The sequence below is a fragment of the Mauremys mutica genome, chromosome 8, assembly GCF_020497125.1.
Source record: "Mauremys mutica isolate MM-2020 ecotype Southern chromosome 8, ASM2049712v1, whole genome shotgun sequence".
Lineage (NCBI taxonomy): Eukaryota > Metazoa > Chordata > Testudines > Geoemydidae > Mauremys > Mauremys mutica.
Window position 1 is genome coordinate 11,433,822 of NC_059079.1, and position 17,601 is coordinate 11,451,422.

Consider the following 17,601-nt stretch of genomic DNA (forward strand, 5'->3'; position numbering starts at 1 on the left):
TTTGTTAGTCTTTAAGGTGCCACAAATACTCCTGTTCTTTTTGCGGATACAGACTAACACGGCTGCTACTTTGAAACCTGTGCAATACTGTACATCATTACAGTATCTTCCCATACATTGCTACTCATGGTATTATTAATTCAATGTGTTCTCAGTGTGAGAACCATCAGTGCCATGCAGCTCTTTTCCAGTTTGCCTGAACTGTTCAAGCAATCCCATTCTAACAGAAAAATGAAAAGACATTGGGAGCAGTCATTAACAGAGAGCATCTTACTAATACAGATAGGAGCCAGCAGACACTGCTTCAGTTGTCAATTTAGACTGGAAATCTCTTATCCCCTTCAAAACAGAAGTATGAAAACTACAGAAATGATGTTTTCCTTCACCACTATAAAAACAATAAGTAACTCAAAAAGTGCTGCAATCAGCATGAGGGAATTCTATATTAGAACTTGTCCTAACGGATAAAGAGGAACTGATCACAGAACTAAAAAAGTTAATGGGAGCTTAGGTCCAAGTGATTGGGTCTTGATCACATTTATAATGTGTAAGCAGAATAGTCTAGACTAGTAATATATCTACTTGGTGCTTTAACAGGGCCAATTTCATAAAGCTGACTGTAATTGTTAGCCAAATTATCTGGGAGGAAGAATTTAATCAGAAAAATGTGAATGATAATTGGGAATCATTTAAGAGCATCTTACTATATGCCCCAAAAGCTACACTCCCACAATTGAGGAAGACAGCTGTGCTGGTTAAAAAACCAGCCTGGTTTAGAGGGGAAGCTATAAAAAATAAAAATAATAATATATAACAAATGGAAGGAAGGGGAACATGATTGTATTCATGAGTATAAATCAGAAGTTAGGAAGTGTAGAAAATTGATAAGGAAAGCCAAGAGACACAAGGAGAACTCTATGACACAATAGAGTTAAGCAGGGTTTATTTGGTGGGTTTTTTTTTAAATATATTAGGAACAAAAAATCCTGACCATGGTATTGGTCCATTACTAGATGGAAATAGCAGAATTATCAATAACAATGAAGAAAAGAAAAAAGGTGTTTAATAAATATTTATGTTCTGTACTTGGGGGAGAAAGCAGATGATGCAGTCACATCATATGGTGATGATAACCCTCCTTCCATTTTAACTAGTATCTCTGGAGGATGTAAAACAGAAGCTACTAAAGTTAGTCATTTTTAAATCAGCAGGCCCAGAAAAGAGTTTTAAAAGAACTGGCACAGGAGCTTGCTAGACCACTAATATTGATTTTCAATAAATCTTGGAGTACTGGGGAAGTTTCAGAAGACGGAAAGAAAGCTAATATTGTACATTTTTGGGGCACTGAAACTATTCATGAATTTGGATAGAATTCAGCAGTTTCAGCTGAAAAAAAAAACCTTACAAATTTGAAACATCAAAACATTTTGTTTCAACATTTTCAAAATGAGCCATTTCAACATTTTGTTTCAAAATGACATTTTCAAAGACAGTCTCCTCTCTGTATATCATAAAGGAGGAGAAGACCATAAGTGGGGCTTGGGCATGGGGGCGAAGGGAGTGGGAAATATTCCCTAGCACATCTGGTTTTGAGGAAGAGAACATACAATGACAACTGACATTGTAATCATTGACCTGCAGGAAGGTTATGTAGTATTCACAATTTAATTGTGGACACTACTCTAGCCATCTGTCTACAGCAGCCAAACAGCCTGGGGGAGGAAGAGGAATGGGGAAGGTAGGGACAAGAGAATTCTATTCATGGAGAGTAGAAGAATGAGGTTAATCATCTCATTGACTGAGATATTAGAGACATTAACAAAAAGTAAATTAGACCAGATGAACCTGCAGGATGCAGGGAGAGAAGCTGTCACTTGTCACAGTTCATCAACTCTTTGCACTGAGCCAGGGCCCAGTGGCTACTGGGAGTTCCGGTGATCTTAGCACTGAAGCCAAGTACTCAGCACAAAATGAGATATAAAAGAGAGAGAAATTGAAAAAAATCAAAGTGAGAGTAGTGGAGAAATACCCAACAGTAAATTTACAAGCTTCTTCTTAGAGATACCAAGACAAATCAAATGCAATGGGACTTAACATACTGCACAAGCCATGAAACGGTCTCCTTGTAGCAGCCGCAAATCATGCTTGGTTTATATAGTGTCTCCTCTCTTGCTTACAGAATGTAGTATGCTTTGGACTTATGTGACTAAAATGTTTAGTTCCTTCTCTTCTTCTCCGGTCTTCACACACTTGAAGGAAATGGTTAATGTACTACGTGACAGTGACCCTCAGAGCTGGATATCCTGGGCTCATGTGAACTATAGCAAGGTCTGCCTTTTCAGAAATAGGCCATTAAACAACTTGGTTAAAATGTCAGACACATCAAGACCAATTTATCACAATGAACTGCAAATGCCAAGGATGGACAACAATGCTTTATTTATAAGGAGACAAGAGCAAAGGAGACAAGAAGGTTCCATTTACTCACTACAGCCAATGACACATTCTTCTTTTTCTTTACATGAGGCTACAAAGTCTTTCACAGAACCATAGAGCCTAACTGGCGCCCCACTGTTTGGCTTCCTCTTATGCCACTGCTGAGCTTTTCAGGCTCCGGACATCATGTATATTCAAGAAAGCCCAAGAGAACAAAATTGATTTGCTTTCAGAAGACCATTTGTCAGGTTCTCACCATACAGGTACTCTGAGAGCATGCCTAAAATGTAATTAAGCAACTTCTACTGGTGGGAAACCTACAAGACTTTTCATCAGCAGCCTGTATCTATGAAAAAAGCATCCTTTGTGGAAATACACCATCTTAATGATGGAGCAGTTTATTCAGTATCTCTGTTTTAAGAATCCCCGAGACCCTTTTTTCTTGTTTCTTTCAGAAAGCTTTAATTAGCACAGGAGAGAATGCTAGGCAGAATGGTTTTATTTTATTAATTATTATTTCTGTCATGTCAAGTAAATTGCTTCTCCTCAATGTCTAGTGCAGCTTTTGGATCTTTAAAACCCCACATAACAAAATCCTCATCAGAGGTATGGTCCTTAATTTAAAAGAAGGCTTGGATTTCTTTAACCGGGGCCTCCGTACAAACTGTCCTAGTATCTTCCTTCCTAAATATTAGGAATTCCTCCCCACTCTTGAAGACCAAGGCCAAGTCAGACACATTGTCTTGTCAGGAGACACTCCCTTTGAATTCATGTCCTCTGTGCTTCTACTCAAGGCAAGCATTATCGCAAAAAGAAAACTGTTAGAAGCTCGTAGTCAGCAAAAAAATTAACACTGTTAAATGGAATTCTAGTTTCAATTAGGATATGCTCCTGACTTCTGGAGATTTATGATTAAGCAAGACGTATGTGATTAACGGTCATGTTCATCATGCATATGTCTGCATATACGTCCTGAATTCATAGCTAACTTATACTCTGCATTTCCACTGAAGGCACAGGGACTGCATGGGATCTAAATCAGCTTCAAATTTGTTCCTTTCTGAGTTATATGTGGCTGGCTGCTATTTTAGATAGTTACATTGTTCTAGTTTCTGTTAACATCTCCCTTCCTTATGCATTTCCCCCTCTTCATTCAGGAGCTGGAGCAGGTCTGGGAATTAGGAGAGCTGGATTCTATTCCCTGTTTACCCATTGATTCATTATGTGGCCTTAGACAAGTTACTCACACTTCAGCTCAGTCTACTCATCTCTGTAAAACATTAAGATACTCAGTTAAAAGGTATTATAAGCATTAAATATCCTAATTATTATTCCTATGTATCCCTTCTTCCCCTCCACAAAAGCAAAGAGCAAACAAAGTCTTTTTCTTATAATCAGTAACAAATGTTTTCTATTTCTTCTAATAATCACTTACTGCTAATCATGATTGACCAAATTCACTGACACCAGCACTGAATTTGGGCTGGTGAATTCTTTTGATATTGATACAGAAGTCATATCATAACTACTTAGGGGTATTCCCCTGAAATCACACTTATTGAGGTGCCTAAATATGGATTTATATATTAATAATACACACACAAAAATCAAGAACACATTCATGGGAGTTCAAACAGAAAGGCTTCATACACTATAGTGCAAAACAGATTAAGATTCCATAGTCAATTCCTTCTCTTACCACATCAAGCTATATGCCATATGTAGGTGTATATATACAGGAGTGAAAAATTCTGTATGACCTCTCAGCTTCCACTGATGTCACTGGAACTCAACATTCAGTGGCAGAATTGGTTCATCCACTGTATCTGTATTTACATGAAAGATACTCAGGGGATTGTTGATAAAAAAAGGAGCCTTTTACCTCTAAGGTTTCAGGTCAAATCCAGCCCCAGGCCAGCATGGAACATCATGATTGGTGGCTCACATGAAATGAGACTAGGGCATCTACAGTGTTGGAATGAGGCCATCAAACAACCAGCACACCTGGCTTCTTTGGCAGTCTCAGCAGAGAGGGAAGGATGCCTGGAGACTAATCTATCCACCACCCTTATTACATGGGTCAGGATTGAGGCACATTTGCAGGACGCTGGGGAGCTTGCATTGCTGTCATTTGTCTGGACCAAGTGCAGTGGATATATATGCATATATATAAAATAACCTTTTAATGAGTATAAAAGCAGATTATAGGGGAAAACCCTCAAGCAACTATTATTTTTGCAGCTCAAGATAATTAACTTCTTTGAGGCTTTGAACATAAATTATATAAATGACCCAAAGACTAATTAAGAAAGGACAATAAGAAAATATAACTATAAAGCTCAAGAAATTGCAACATCGTTAATGGGATAATAGTTGATAAGCCTGATAAAATATTCACTTCTACAGTTTGATTTGTCTGATAGTGACTTGTTTTCAGAAGTTCTCTGGGGAATGGAACAGGATTTATGTGGATTTAGTTCTGTTGCACGGAAGAGTACAGCCCAAATGCATTCTTGGGTGTTTGTGACAGAAACTGCTCTCTCTTGGGCCGCATGGGGTAGAAGCCCATAGTTCCCATCCAACTCCTTTTCTCACTTAGAGATGAGATGATTAAAATGTGCTTACTGTACCAAGGGCTCAACATGCTTAGAGCAGATAGCACGTACATTGCTTTTAGACAGATTAACACACTGCTAATTATCGTCTCCGAGATCAGAGTAAACTATAACCAGGAATTCAAAATCCCAGGATTAATCCTAATTACCAAAATAAAGAGCGACTCCTGCAGAGTAACTCTGGCCTAGGCTTTTACAGGAGAGGGGTCGGTCTGCTTCACAATGAAGAACAGGGGCATTACAAAGCTACTTATTGTTGGGATTGATGATAAAAGTGATTCCCAGGGGTTTTGCCAGCAGCTTTAATATTTATTACATAAACTGATTTGAGCACCATGTAAAGAGGCAAGATAAGTTCTGTCACAGACTGAAAAGACTCATGGGGCCAGAATTTCAAAAGGGCTCAGGGACGGATTTGCAGAGCTCTGTACCCACAACTGGAGTCAGATTTTTTAAAGAGCTCAGCCTCCAGTAGTTCCTACTGACACTTATGGCCAGATTTTTAATACAGTTCAGTGTGTGGGGTGCCGAGCTCTGTTGCAAAATCTGGCCATTTCCTATCATCTACCCTTCCTAAAAGACTGAGTAATTGTAAGGGCTTATCTACATGAACACTTAGCTTGTGGCAAGCTGGGGTGTAAACATACTCCACACTAGCCTGCTGCTCACTAAGAGTCCATGTCTCGCTGCTACCATGCACTAAAATTTCCCTACAGTGCACTTCAAACTTTCAAAGCAGTGCAGATCAAAGCACACTAGGGGAACTATTAGTGTGCAGGGCATCAGGGTCTGCAGAGACACACTGAGCATGTCTACACAGCCACGTAAGCCCATGCTTGAGCCTGGGCTCAGACCTAACCCCCTTGCATCCACACACCAATTGTGCTAACCTAGGGCTCAGACCTAGGGTCCCAGGAGCCTACAGGACTGGAGGATCTGAGCCCATGTTAAGCTGGGACTTAGGGTCCAAGCCCTATTGCTTTCCTCTTCCACATGGCCCCAGCTTCATTTGGGTCCCAGCCCCTAAACTTCCCTGCAGCCTCCTGCGGTGCTGTCTCCAGCTCCTCCTTCTTGCAGGAAAGTTTTGGGGCTGGCAGCCCCAGGGAGGCAGGGGAGACCCAGGTGCAAGGGCCAGAGAGCAGAGTGGTGACAACGCGGCTGCCCTGCAGGAAAGGGGAGCAGCAGAGCTCCCGGCTCAGCACAGCTAGGGGAGGAGTGACCCCCAACTCCCTGGTTGTTCCCTCTCCCTGCAGCGTAGCTGCTTGGTCCCCGCTCTGTTCTCTGGCCTCCCGTGCCCTTCCTGGGGCTGTGTGTGCAGAGGCACCCAGGCACCATGCACAGAGCGGGCAATGAGCGGGAGCTTCCCCACAGCATCCTGGGGATCTCTTAACCCTGCCTCCCGGGGCACGGCAGGGTCATGGATAAGGGATCCCCAGAGGGTGCTGGAGTAAGCCCTGGGGATGCACTTCACTGCTGCGCAGCCAGCAGCGACCAGGTCAGGCCGTGTGTTTTTCCTCTGAAACCTTTGTTTTATGTTAAACTTCAAAACAAACCAACAAAAATAAATAAAAAAAAAACAACCAAACAAGAACACCTTCATTGAACAGCCCATTTTAAAAATTAAGGATTGTAAAGTTTCATTTTAATAATTTGACAGCCCTGGAACTGATGTCCTAATTATCCTCAGAAGAGGTGAACATGGGCATTTGCCTACCAATGTGACAGCCTAGCGGTGAGGAGCCCAATTCTCAGATTAGATGGCAGTTCAAACTACAGACATTCTACTCAGATAGCCACCAAAGGAGCTAACTATGCACTTTAGGTACTTATGCACTCCTTATGGGCACCTCAGTGCCATCAGTAGCAGGGCTGGTGCAACCATTTAGGTGACCTAGGTGGATTTGGGGGGCGCCATTTTCTTCGGCAGCGACCACGGTGGCCGGATCTTCGGCCGCTCCGGTCGCCGCCGGCATTTAGGCAGAGGGAGCTGGGGCAGGGGGGCATGAGGAGGGCCGCCTGCAGCAAGTAAGGGGGGGAGGTGGCATGCAGGGGAACTCCCTGCCCCAGCTCACCGCTGCCCCACCTCCTCTCCGAGCACGCCGTGGCTGCTTCACTTCTCCCGCCTCCCAGGCTTGCGGCGCCTAAGCTGATTGGGGGGTGGGGAGCTGCCACAAGGGGGGCGCCTCAGGGCGGAGGGGGGGAGCTGCTGTGAGGGGTGTGCCTCAGGGCAGGGGCACAAGGTGGAAGTTTTGCCTAGGGCGCGAAACATCCTTGCACCGGCTGTGAACAGTAGTACCGTCAGTTAGGAAACAAGGTAGGCAGTAGAGTTTTCTCACAGTGCAACACATTCATAGGGCTAGAGTGTTGCCACTGGGAGATGGGGGGTGCTAGGCACTCTGGGATAGGGTTACTTTAACTTGGGTCTATGCACTGCCGTGTGGACACCAGAGCCCTAGGTTTTGAGTACGGGTCAAAAAATCCCTAACCTCGGCACTCAAGCCCATGGTTCCCTTTCCTGGGTCAGCTAACTCAAGTCCCACTAACCCTAGGCTTACATTGCTGTGTAGACATACCCTTCATGCACACCAGGCTAGCAAGGGGTAGATTCACAACCCAGTTTTCCACAAAATAAGTGTTTGTGTAGACAAACCCCCTGGTGAGGTTTTTAATGGTCTCTATACAATAAATGTTGGGTGTCGTCAAACTGAAATCTGAGGGAGCAAATGGGAGAATAGGATGTAGATACCACAGTGCTTGGCACAGTGCTTGTATAAGAAGATCTACAGGTTAAAACCAGGATTCTCTCCTCCCAAATGTGATAGTTGATTAGAGATTATTGCCTTCCAACAATCCATGTAACTATTTCTCATCCAGCATGCAGGAAGTCAGGGCATAAACCCTTGGATTATAACAAAGTTATATCTGATGTGACTAATGCCCCTCAATGTTTCTTTCCATTATACACAGTCACATATTACTGTTACAAATTCACTCAAGATGTGACAGAACTGACATGCTGTTTATCCTCTGTGGTTAGTCAGATTCCTCCTTTTATTCTACCTCTTTAGAGAGAAAGAATGAGTTCTCCCCATCCCTCTCAAAAATCTGAGCATTCTCAATTTTCTCCATCCCTATTTTACACCAGACACCCTCAGGGCCTGTTGGCAACAATTCCACTATTGGCTAAGGGCACAAATCACCATGGAGCCTCTCACCTCCTCTCTTGAAGTGGCCAGAGAAATCCCTCCTCTCCCCACCTTCCTCTGCAAAACTAAGAGCTGGGTATGCTACTTCGTCAGATGGCCCAGCAGCTGCTGGCCTGGGAATGAGTCACCAGGACTGAACTGAACTCAGATCTTTCACATGGCTCTGCATAGCTTCTCCACTAGGTCATGAATGGACGGACAGTCGAAGAGAGGGCAAGTGGGATATGTTAAGCTACTTAGCATGATATACTGTCTGAGAGATGTGAGATAAAGTGCTTGAAATATACAGAGTCACTAAATATGAATGGGTGTAAAACATTAGCAACAAGGACAATCTGAAATATACTTCAGGAATATTTCCATCTTGTCAGAATTAAGTGAATGAGATAGCAAGAAGTGATTCTGGGTATTATGAGCCATTTGTCACCTCATTCCTACAGGAAAAACATATTGCCTTTCATGAGCCTACAGCCATATGGTCACAAGGCCCATTTTCTTAGACTGGCCTGCAAAGAAAATTAATGAAGCAGCAGCGCAGTTATGGACTAGTGTCTGGTCTAATCACTAGTGGGCAGAGCTCCCAGTCTGAGTGGAGAAACAGCAGCTTTCCACAAGCTAAACTCTGGACCCATCTGTCAGTATTTCCATGTATGTTGCTCCTTCAACCCTTTGCAATACCCTCTCTGGGGACCCGAAAGTCCAATTATCTACTCTGGGCTGACAATGGAGAAATATTCAAGTACACAGGATTAAATACTGCCCCAACTGAAGAATTGGGAATTCTGCCATTGACTTCAATAGGGTCAGGATTTAACCCACACACTATAGCTGAGGGTTGGCTGACTATAAGATCTGCGATACCAGATCCTACCATTGGTGCATCCCTGCCAGAAACCTGCCTCTGGCAATGACCAATACCTGATGTTTCAGAACAAGGCTTAAAATCAAAATATACCTAACTAATTATGCCATTTGTATTCCCCTTATCGTTATCTTAGTTTACACGGCTACAAATCATATAAAGAACTATTTTCACAGTGATATGAAGATACAAATAATAAGTATTATTTATTATTAGTCATAAGGTTGACCAGCATTTTTTAAACTCAGGAGGGCATCAACCCTGCCTTCTGATGGTGCATAGGAATGGCTCAAGCCTCCTTATGGAAAGAGCTCATTAGTAAATCAGCACAGAACCAGCCTCCATTGTTATCTACGGGGAAAAAATGTACAGCAGAAGAGACTTCGGAAGGGCTGCTTCCACAGTAGCCTGTGCCCCTACATAGATCTGGCAATAGGTCAAGCAGTGGACATGGTCTAGTGCAGGAATTCTCAGGACAAAATTTTTGGTGGCCTCAGAGTGTGGTCACCAACTCTTGCTGGTGGCCACTCTGACATTTGTTCCTAAAATGCTTAATTAGCTTTAGGAAAAATAAATATGCACATATACACGTCTAAATCATTGTAATTTATTTATTGCTAGCTCGTAAGTCTGCTGTGAAAAGTGATATTAACAAACATAAAAGTATTACTTTTCACAGCAGACGTACTCAGCCCTGGTAAGCCTGGGGACAAATTAAGCCCTGGATGAGGAGGTCGGGGGAGGCAACAGGGGCCAGGGGCGACAGTGGGGGCCCAGAGCCTGAAGCCCCGTGGCCACGGGACAGGGATGGAGCCCGATGCTGCTCAGCTGGAGCCCGCCACCATGGAGCCGGGCCCCGGGGCCAGAGCTCGAAGCCCCGCAGCCAGAGCCTACCGCCGTGTCACCCCAGAGGTGAAGCCCAAAGCCTGAGCCACACCACCCCTGGGAAGGTGGGGAACTCACCAGTTGCCTGCTCCTCCAGCATTGTGCCCCAGCTGTCTCCAGAGGGGGCAGGGCTCAATCCCTGCTTGCAGCCCCAGCAGCCAACACCTAGCTGGTGCATCCAGGAGCAACTGAGAGCGGGAGGGGCCACTGCTTTGGCCTTCCCTTCCCCCCACTCACAGCCCAGGAGGCTGTGGCCCTAAGAAAAGCCCCTGGTGGCCACTTTTGAGAAACACTGGTCTAGTGATCAAAAGCTGGGGAATGAGAGTCAGGACAGCTGAGTTCCAATCCCAGGTCTGCCGCCTCATGAGATATAATCTGGGCCAGTCACGTAGGGCAAGTCTACACTACAAAATTAAGTCAACCTAAGTTATGCCGTTGCACACCCGCTGCAGTAATTACATCACTTTTGAATGTCCACACAACGCTCCTTGTGTCGGCAGTGCACGTCCTCACCAGGAGCGCTTGCACTGATTGAAGTGTCTGCATGAGGCATTGTGGGACGGCTTCTGAAAGCCAGCAACAGTCAGCGTAAGCAATGAAGTGTCTACACTGACATTGAGTTGACCTAACTACATAAACCTAAATACTACGCCTCTTGCGGAGATGGAGTTATTAAGTCGGTGTAATGGGAGAGATACATCACTGGGAGCTACATTTTAGTGTAGATGCTCAGAGTTAGGTCGACATAAGCTGCTTTACATTGACCTAACTCTGTAGTGTAGACCAGGCCGTAACCTTGTGTCCTTCAGAATCCCCCATCTCTAAGATGGTATAGTACCTGCCTTGTAGAAGAGTTATGAAGCTTCCTTCATTAAACGCATGCTAAGAACTCTGAGATCCTTGGATGAAAGGTGCTACAGAAGCAGAGGCTCCTTCTGTGTATCACATGTAGGTCTTATAAACCTTGACTGTACATATATTCTATGAACAGGAACATACAGTGCTTCCCATTCAGGGTTTATCTTCAGAAAAGAATTTTGTTGTTCTTTTCTGCCATCTCCTTTGTGCTTCACTAGACACTCCTCCCTCTCATTCAGTTAGATAAAACTGCTCTCAAACCTTGTTTTTACCACTAGTATTTTTATGACATTTGAAACAAATAAATCCCCAGCACAGATTAACAAAAAGCTGGATTCCCTACATGCAAGTCCTTCAAATTCCTTTGCAATATTTACAATGTCTTTTTAGCTCTGCTGGTGAAGAAGCTTTGGACCTGGAGCCTCGCTGCTAGTGTCCTTAGTCTGTGTGCTGATAGGCGCAGAGTAATCACGAAGAACACTAAGGGCTTGGCTACACTTACAAGTTGCAGCGCTGGTGGAGGCTTTCCAGCGCTGCAACAACACCCCGTCCACACTTGCAGGGCACAACCAGCGCTGCAACTCCCTGGTTGCAGCGCTGGCTGAAAACCCATCCCGGCAGGGGTATAAGGAGTGCAGCGCTGGTGATCCAGCGCTGCCCAGCAGGTGTGGACACTCACCAGCGCTTTACCTGTCCTCCAGGGAATAAGTAGTTATCCCAGAATTCCTGTTCAGCCACTCTGCACATCAGTTTGCACTCTACTGCTCTTGCCTCAGGTGACCCGCCCTGTAAATGCCCCGGGAAATTTAAAAATCTCCTTCCTGTTTGCTGCAGCCAGGTGTGGAGTGCAATCAGTTTTAATCAGTTACAGGTGACCATGCCTCCACGCGGCAAACGAGCCCCAGCATGGAGCACTGGTGAATTGCAGGACCTCATCAGTGTTTGGGGTGAGGCATCTGTTCAGGCACAGCTGCGCTCCGGCCGTAGGAATTACGATATCTTTGAGCAGATATCAAGGGCCATGCTGGATCGGGGCCATGATCGGGACGCAGTACAATGCAGGGTGAAAATTAAAGAGCTGCGGAGTGCCTATTACAAAGCCCGAGAGGGGAATCGACGATCCGGAGCTGCTCCCACGACCTGCCGTTTTTACAGGGAGATGGATGAGATACTTGGGGGTGACCCCACTGCCAATCCCAGGATAACGATGGACACTTCTGAGCAGGCTGGGGGACAGGAGGAGGAGGCGGAGGAGGCGGCGGAGGCGGAGGCGTGGGGGGGGGAGGAAACCGCGAGTGAAGCTCCTGGCATGGGGGAAGAAACCGCAGATTCCCTGGAGGCATGCAGCCAGGAGCTCTTCTCAAGCCAGGAGGAAAGCACGCAATCGCAGCAGCCAGCAGTTGCAGAAGGACAAGCAGAGGAGCGTGTTACCGGTAAGCGGCTTTTATTTTCTGGGTGAAATGTTTCTGGAGAGGAGGGGGGGTTATGGATGCATGCATGCCAGCCTCTAGATGTGGAATAGCCCGTTGATGTGGTCTATCACGTCGCGGTAATCTGCCTCAGTTATCTCAGCAAAAGCTTCATCCAGAGCGTGGGCAATATGCCTGCGCAGGTTTATAGGCAGAGCCACTGTGTCCCTTGTCCCAGTGACGGTGACGCGTCCGCGCCACTCTTCTGCCAGTGGTGGGGGGACCATTTCTGAACACAGGCAAGCCGCATAGGGTCCCGGGCGGAATCCACATTGCTCTAAAAGAGCCCCCCGCTGTTCCCTAGTGACTCGCAGTAGGGAAACATCTTCCAGGATTAAGTCCTGTGAAAAATGTTGGGAGACTCTTTAGTGAAGAGATAGGGAGATAAGATCACCCCTGCATCTGCATCTTCATTTCACTCAACCCCTCTAGCCCTAAGTAAAAACACAATGCGAAGTTGTATGAATTAACCAAGGAATGAGAAACAGCCGAAACAGAGCTTGCAGAAGAGGTTTCCAGGGTACCAAAAATAGGAACGGGCTGGACAAATAAACAAAACAATTAAAAAAATTAGCTTACAACGTTATTTCTATATAGACTTCTAGTGGGAAAACTACTAAACATTCCCTTTTATAAAAGAGAGAGATTTTACCACTATGTATTTCACTAACAAGGCAACAGTGAGGCTCAAAAATCAAATGGCTTTGGTTGAAAGGACTTGAAAATGTATCGGGTGTGCCCTTCTCTCTCTCTTGATAGTCTTTAAACTCTCTATTTTTAGAACCAGCTTGGTAGTCACTGATTTAGCACACCGCTCTGCACAAAACTGCCATCCTGCCATCAATCTGCCCTCTTACTACCAGCTGTAAAGAGGGAGACTGCTACTCCGTCCAGGTACACCTTGCACTTTTGAATGAACAGTGGGCAAATAAGGTGAGAAAAATAGGAATTGGTCCTATTCTTGGCCCAAACATTGAATTGAACCTCAGTCCATCATACAATGCAGATAAGTGCCTCTTTCCCTTCTGTAACCCCAACAGAGGTCATCTACATTTGCAGATATCCTGGGAAGCCTATCATGCAGGCTTAGGTTTGGCCACCTCCAATATTCTAATCCAGTATAATCCATGCACTTCCCCAGGATCAGAGAGGCAGAATGAATTCCGGGCTGCTCTGATCCAGGCAAGCCTGGGAGTATGCAATATTTGAAGGTAACAGCTGTCCCAGAAGAGTGTGTTAGAACTTTGGTGGGAAATCAGGAAAGGTCAAACAGAGGGACACTGGGAGGCAAAAGAAAAGTGTTGGGAGAGAAATGGGAGTCATAAAACCAAGAAGGCACAGACAGGGAATGGAAGTCACATACCCTAACACTGATGAATGGCCCTCGCCAGTGGTGGCTCCATCCAGGCTCTTGACTCCCAACTTCTAAATCCACCACAGCCTGCTTTACCAGAAGCTTCTGAACCAGTTATTTTTTCTTAACAAGCAGGTAGACCAAATATCAAATATCTCAGAGCCACAAGTCTGACTGTATCAAGTTACCTAGATCGGTGGTAATGCTGTAAGACCCTTTGTTTTACTCACATGGTCTGGTTTAAATATATTGCACCTTTATAAGTATCTACCTCCTTTACTAGAGACTGCAGTGGTACTTGGCAAACCACTACAGATTATGGCATGCAGTAAATCAATCATATTCCACCTTTAAATCCCTTGTTCTTTCAGACGTTTGTAACTCAGCAGTTTGAATACACACTGGGATGGAATTTTGCACACGTGGTTTTGGCCAAGAGACACATTCATTTTTTATTGCATCAAACATACTTGATTGTTTTTGATTTACAGACACACACTACTGGGAGCTTCAGAGCCTTTTCATTCAACTATAGATCAATTACAGTAGGAGTCTGAAAAATTAAATCTAGAAAGAGTGAATTGCTAAAAATATTTAACTATTATTTTGGTTGGCAATTTTCTTGTCCAGCATAGGCCACCTCTCCCATGATCCTCAGGGACTAGGCAATTCCCAGCAGACTTAGGGTATCTCTACACTGCATCTGGGAGCAAACCTCTCAGCCCGAGTAGACAGACTTTCACTAAGCTATCTCTGCTTGAGCTAGTGCGCAAAAAATAGCAGTGTGGACACTGCAGCTTGAATGGCAGGTTGAGCACTCAAGCCCACTTGGGTCCGATGACTGGCCCAAGTCTCGCTCAGAGTTGCAACATCCATATTGCTATTTTTAGTGCGCTAGCTCAAGTGAAACTAGCATGAGTCTGTCCATCTGAGTTGGGAAGTCCATGCAGTGTGATCCATCCTTAGGGGCACAGACAAGTGGACTGAGCACATGACCAGAAGCCAGAGCCACCTGGAGAGGAGTCCTGGCCACGTTCCTACCCTCCACAGGGGCAGTGAACTCCTGCCTTGAATCTTGGGGGGATGGAGTCTGTAAATTTAGCCAAGGAGTCCTATAGATTATAATTGTATCTCCCCAGCAAAGCTCGCTGGTTGGAGATACACAGCTGAAAGTTACCCATCGAATAAGCCTTTCTTCCAAACACAGGTTTGTTTCGGGTTGTGCTCGACTGTCCCTGCTGTCCCTCTCATTTGCTGCAGACACCACCAGGGACTTTGGGGAAGGTGGTAGGGAAAGAACAAGTATTTGAACCCGCTTGCTGGAACATAATACTTTTTCTCTGCCCTCTTTGAGGTAGGGGGCAGAGAAAAAGGAATTTGCCACAGCCTTGACCGGTCCCATCACCGCCTCATTGATAGATAAAGCCACCTTGGAGAGGAGGGGCTTCTTCCTCATCCTCTGCCTCAAGTACGTCCACTGGAGCCATCTCTTGAACATTGGTACCGGGGTTGGTACCAGAGTCGGGGGTCCGGTGCCGAGTGGGAAGGAACGGTAGTCCATCTTGTGGAAACCACCAAGTAGGAGCATGAGAGGCAGGACCTGCTACTGCGGGACACCCCCAGGAATGCCAGTATGGCCACTGCATAGGCCAGTGTCCCACTGCACAAGTGCCAACAGGGGGACTGGCACTGAAGTCTGGTGGCACATAGGATGGGACAGGTGGTCAGCTTTAGGTTGCACGCAAGGCTCTCCTTCGGATTCAGGACTCTTCTCTCGAAGACCACAGCAGAGTGGTATCCACTTCTGCCTCCATGCAGTGCCAGGATTCCGGGGACCAGTGGTAGATCACAGGTGATCGGGACATGGGATCAGGGACAACTTGCCCTTTAAGGGTGCCGGGGGGCCTGGTGCCGGGAAGGAGCCTCACACTCCTTGTTCCCTCCTGCTGACAGGCGTCCCACTGGAGTTGGAGGGATCAGAAGAGAAAGTAGGTCCCTAGCTGCTTGGAAGCTATCTATTTACACTAACAATGTACACTAACACTAATTACAGAAACTATTTACACTGAACTACGATAACTAAGAATGAAGCTAGAGTCCAAAAACCACTGGGAAGAAAGTCTTGCTGGAGCAACTGTCACGGGTGCTAAGAAGGGACTGAGAGGGTGCATGGCCTCTTATATCGGTGCATAAGTGCACAGCTCCTTAGGGTGCTAGAGCTGGCCTGATGGAGACCACTCAGGGAAAAATCTCCAGCAACTGTGCACATGGCGAACAAACACCTAACATGGAATAGACATGAGAAAGCACTCAAAGAAGAATTCTGAGTTGTAATCCCAGCTCTGCCACTGACACCCTTATGTAAATCTCATAACTATGTCTGTTTCTTCTACCTGTAAAACAGGGATAATACCTACTTCACAGCGGTGTTGTGAGGTTTATCATTTTTGCTAATGTTTGTGAAGCCCTTTGGAGTTACAAAGAGCCACATATTATTAACATCGAACTGGAGAACTCATCTTCTTTTTTGCCTTCCTCTTAGATGGTACATATCAAACTAATCACTTAATTTTAACCAGCTGAACTGAATCTGAGCTGTGGACTGGCTCCACAATTTCTGGGGTGCCAAAGGGAGAACCTTGGCAATCTTGGAGTTGCAATGCTTTAGGGGAGTAGACTTTAAACCCAGGGGCCTTCAGGTAAAATCACTTATTTCTCCCTTTAATCCATTCCCTCTCCACTAAATACCCTGGTAAATATCCCCACAGGGTGATCTCCTCTCTCTCCAGCAGGAGCATCCTCAGACTCTGTCCTCATAGATGATTACATGGCATGTTATTGAGACCCGGACAGAGTTCTCAAGGACTTTAATGGGGCTTTTTGTATATTGGGGGTCTTTCAAATTGAAAGGAAGGAATTGTTTTTACTGGGAACATCAGAGTGAGAAGGATACTGGTGTCCACTGACTTCTCCATCCCCACCCCAGAATTCTACATAATATTCATGCCACATCACTGTTCCATCCTTACTGTGTTGGACCCAAAAGGATAATCCTAGAAGGAGAGTTATTTCCTACACATTCTGTCAGATTTAACTCTGGATTTTCTTGCTTTAGATGAATTAAATAGACCCTTAACTTTACTTGAGGATCTTAAACCTGTCTTAAGGGACCATCAAAGGAATTAACAAAACTCAGTCGCCTGAGGTAGCTCTTGAACTAAAGATTGGATTAAATTGTACTGGAAAAGTTAGAGATACTTTCAAATAATCACTTAAGACAGAGGGTTGCCTCTGTGAGGTGGTCTTTAGTGTAGGTTAAGTACACAGAGAGAATGTGGTTTTGAGCTAAAAATATCAAAGTCTGTGTCACATGGAATAGGGGTGGAGTGAATTTGTTAGTCAGCAAATTTGATAAATGAAGGCTTGTGGGTTGGGATGAGCCTCATATATGAAAGATGTGAAGAAAATTCAAATGACACTCATAATGAGTGACTTGGGGATTGTCTGGGGCCATATAATAACCATGTAACACAGGCACTGCTAAACATACAGGGCCAATTTCTGTTCTCAGTTACTCCTGTGAAATGTCACTGACTTCCATTGATGTGATGGATGAGAGACTTTGGCCTGTAAATTAAAACTTAAAATGTTGTACATAAATTAGCAGGCAATAAGTACATAAACTGCATTATGTAAATTTCCCCATGGCAGTCTCTGTCTCCTGCTCTCACCACTTTAACAGCCAACTGGAAAGTTACTGGATGTCCAGTACTATCTAAAGATAAGGTAGATGGCATTAGTTGAACTCGTAATGAATATTTATGCTGTTAATTGCATAACCTTCCATCAGTACAATAGTTCTGCTGTTCACCAAGGACACAGATTAAACAGCTTTTCTGCTTTAGAATTTCTTTAT

General features: G+C 44.9%; 1 protein-coding gene across 8 annotated transcripts in view; it reads right to left on the reverse strand.

The window, feature by feature from the left end:
• LRP8 (LDL receptor related protein 8) overlaps window positions 1-17,601 on the reverse strand; it is a 440,430-nt gene that overhangs the window by 75,489 nt on the left and 347,340 nt on the right. The gene's annotated exons all lie outside the window — the stretch shown is intronic.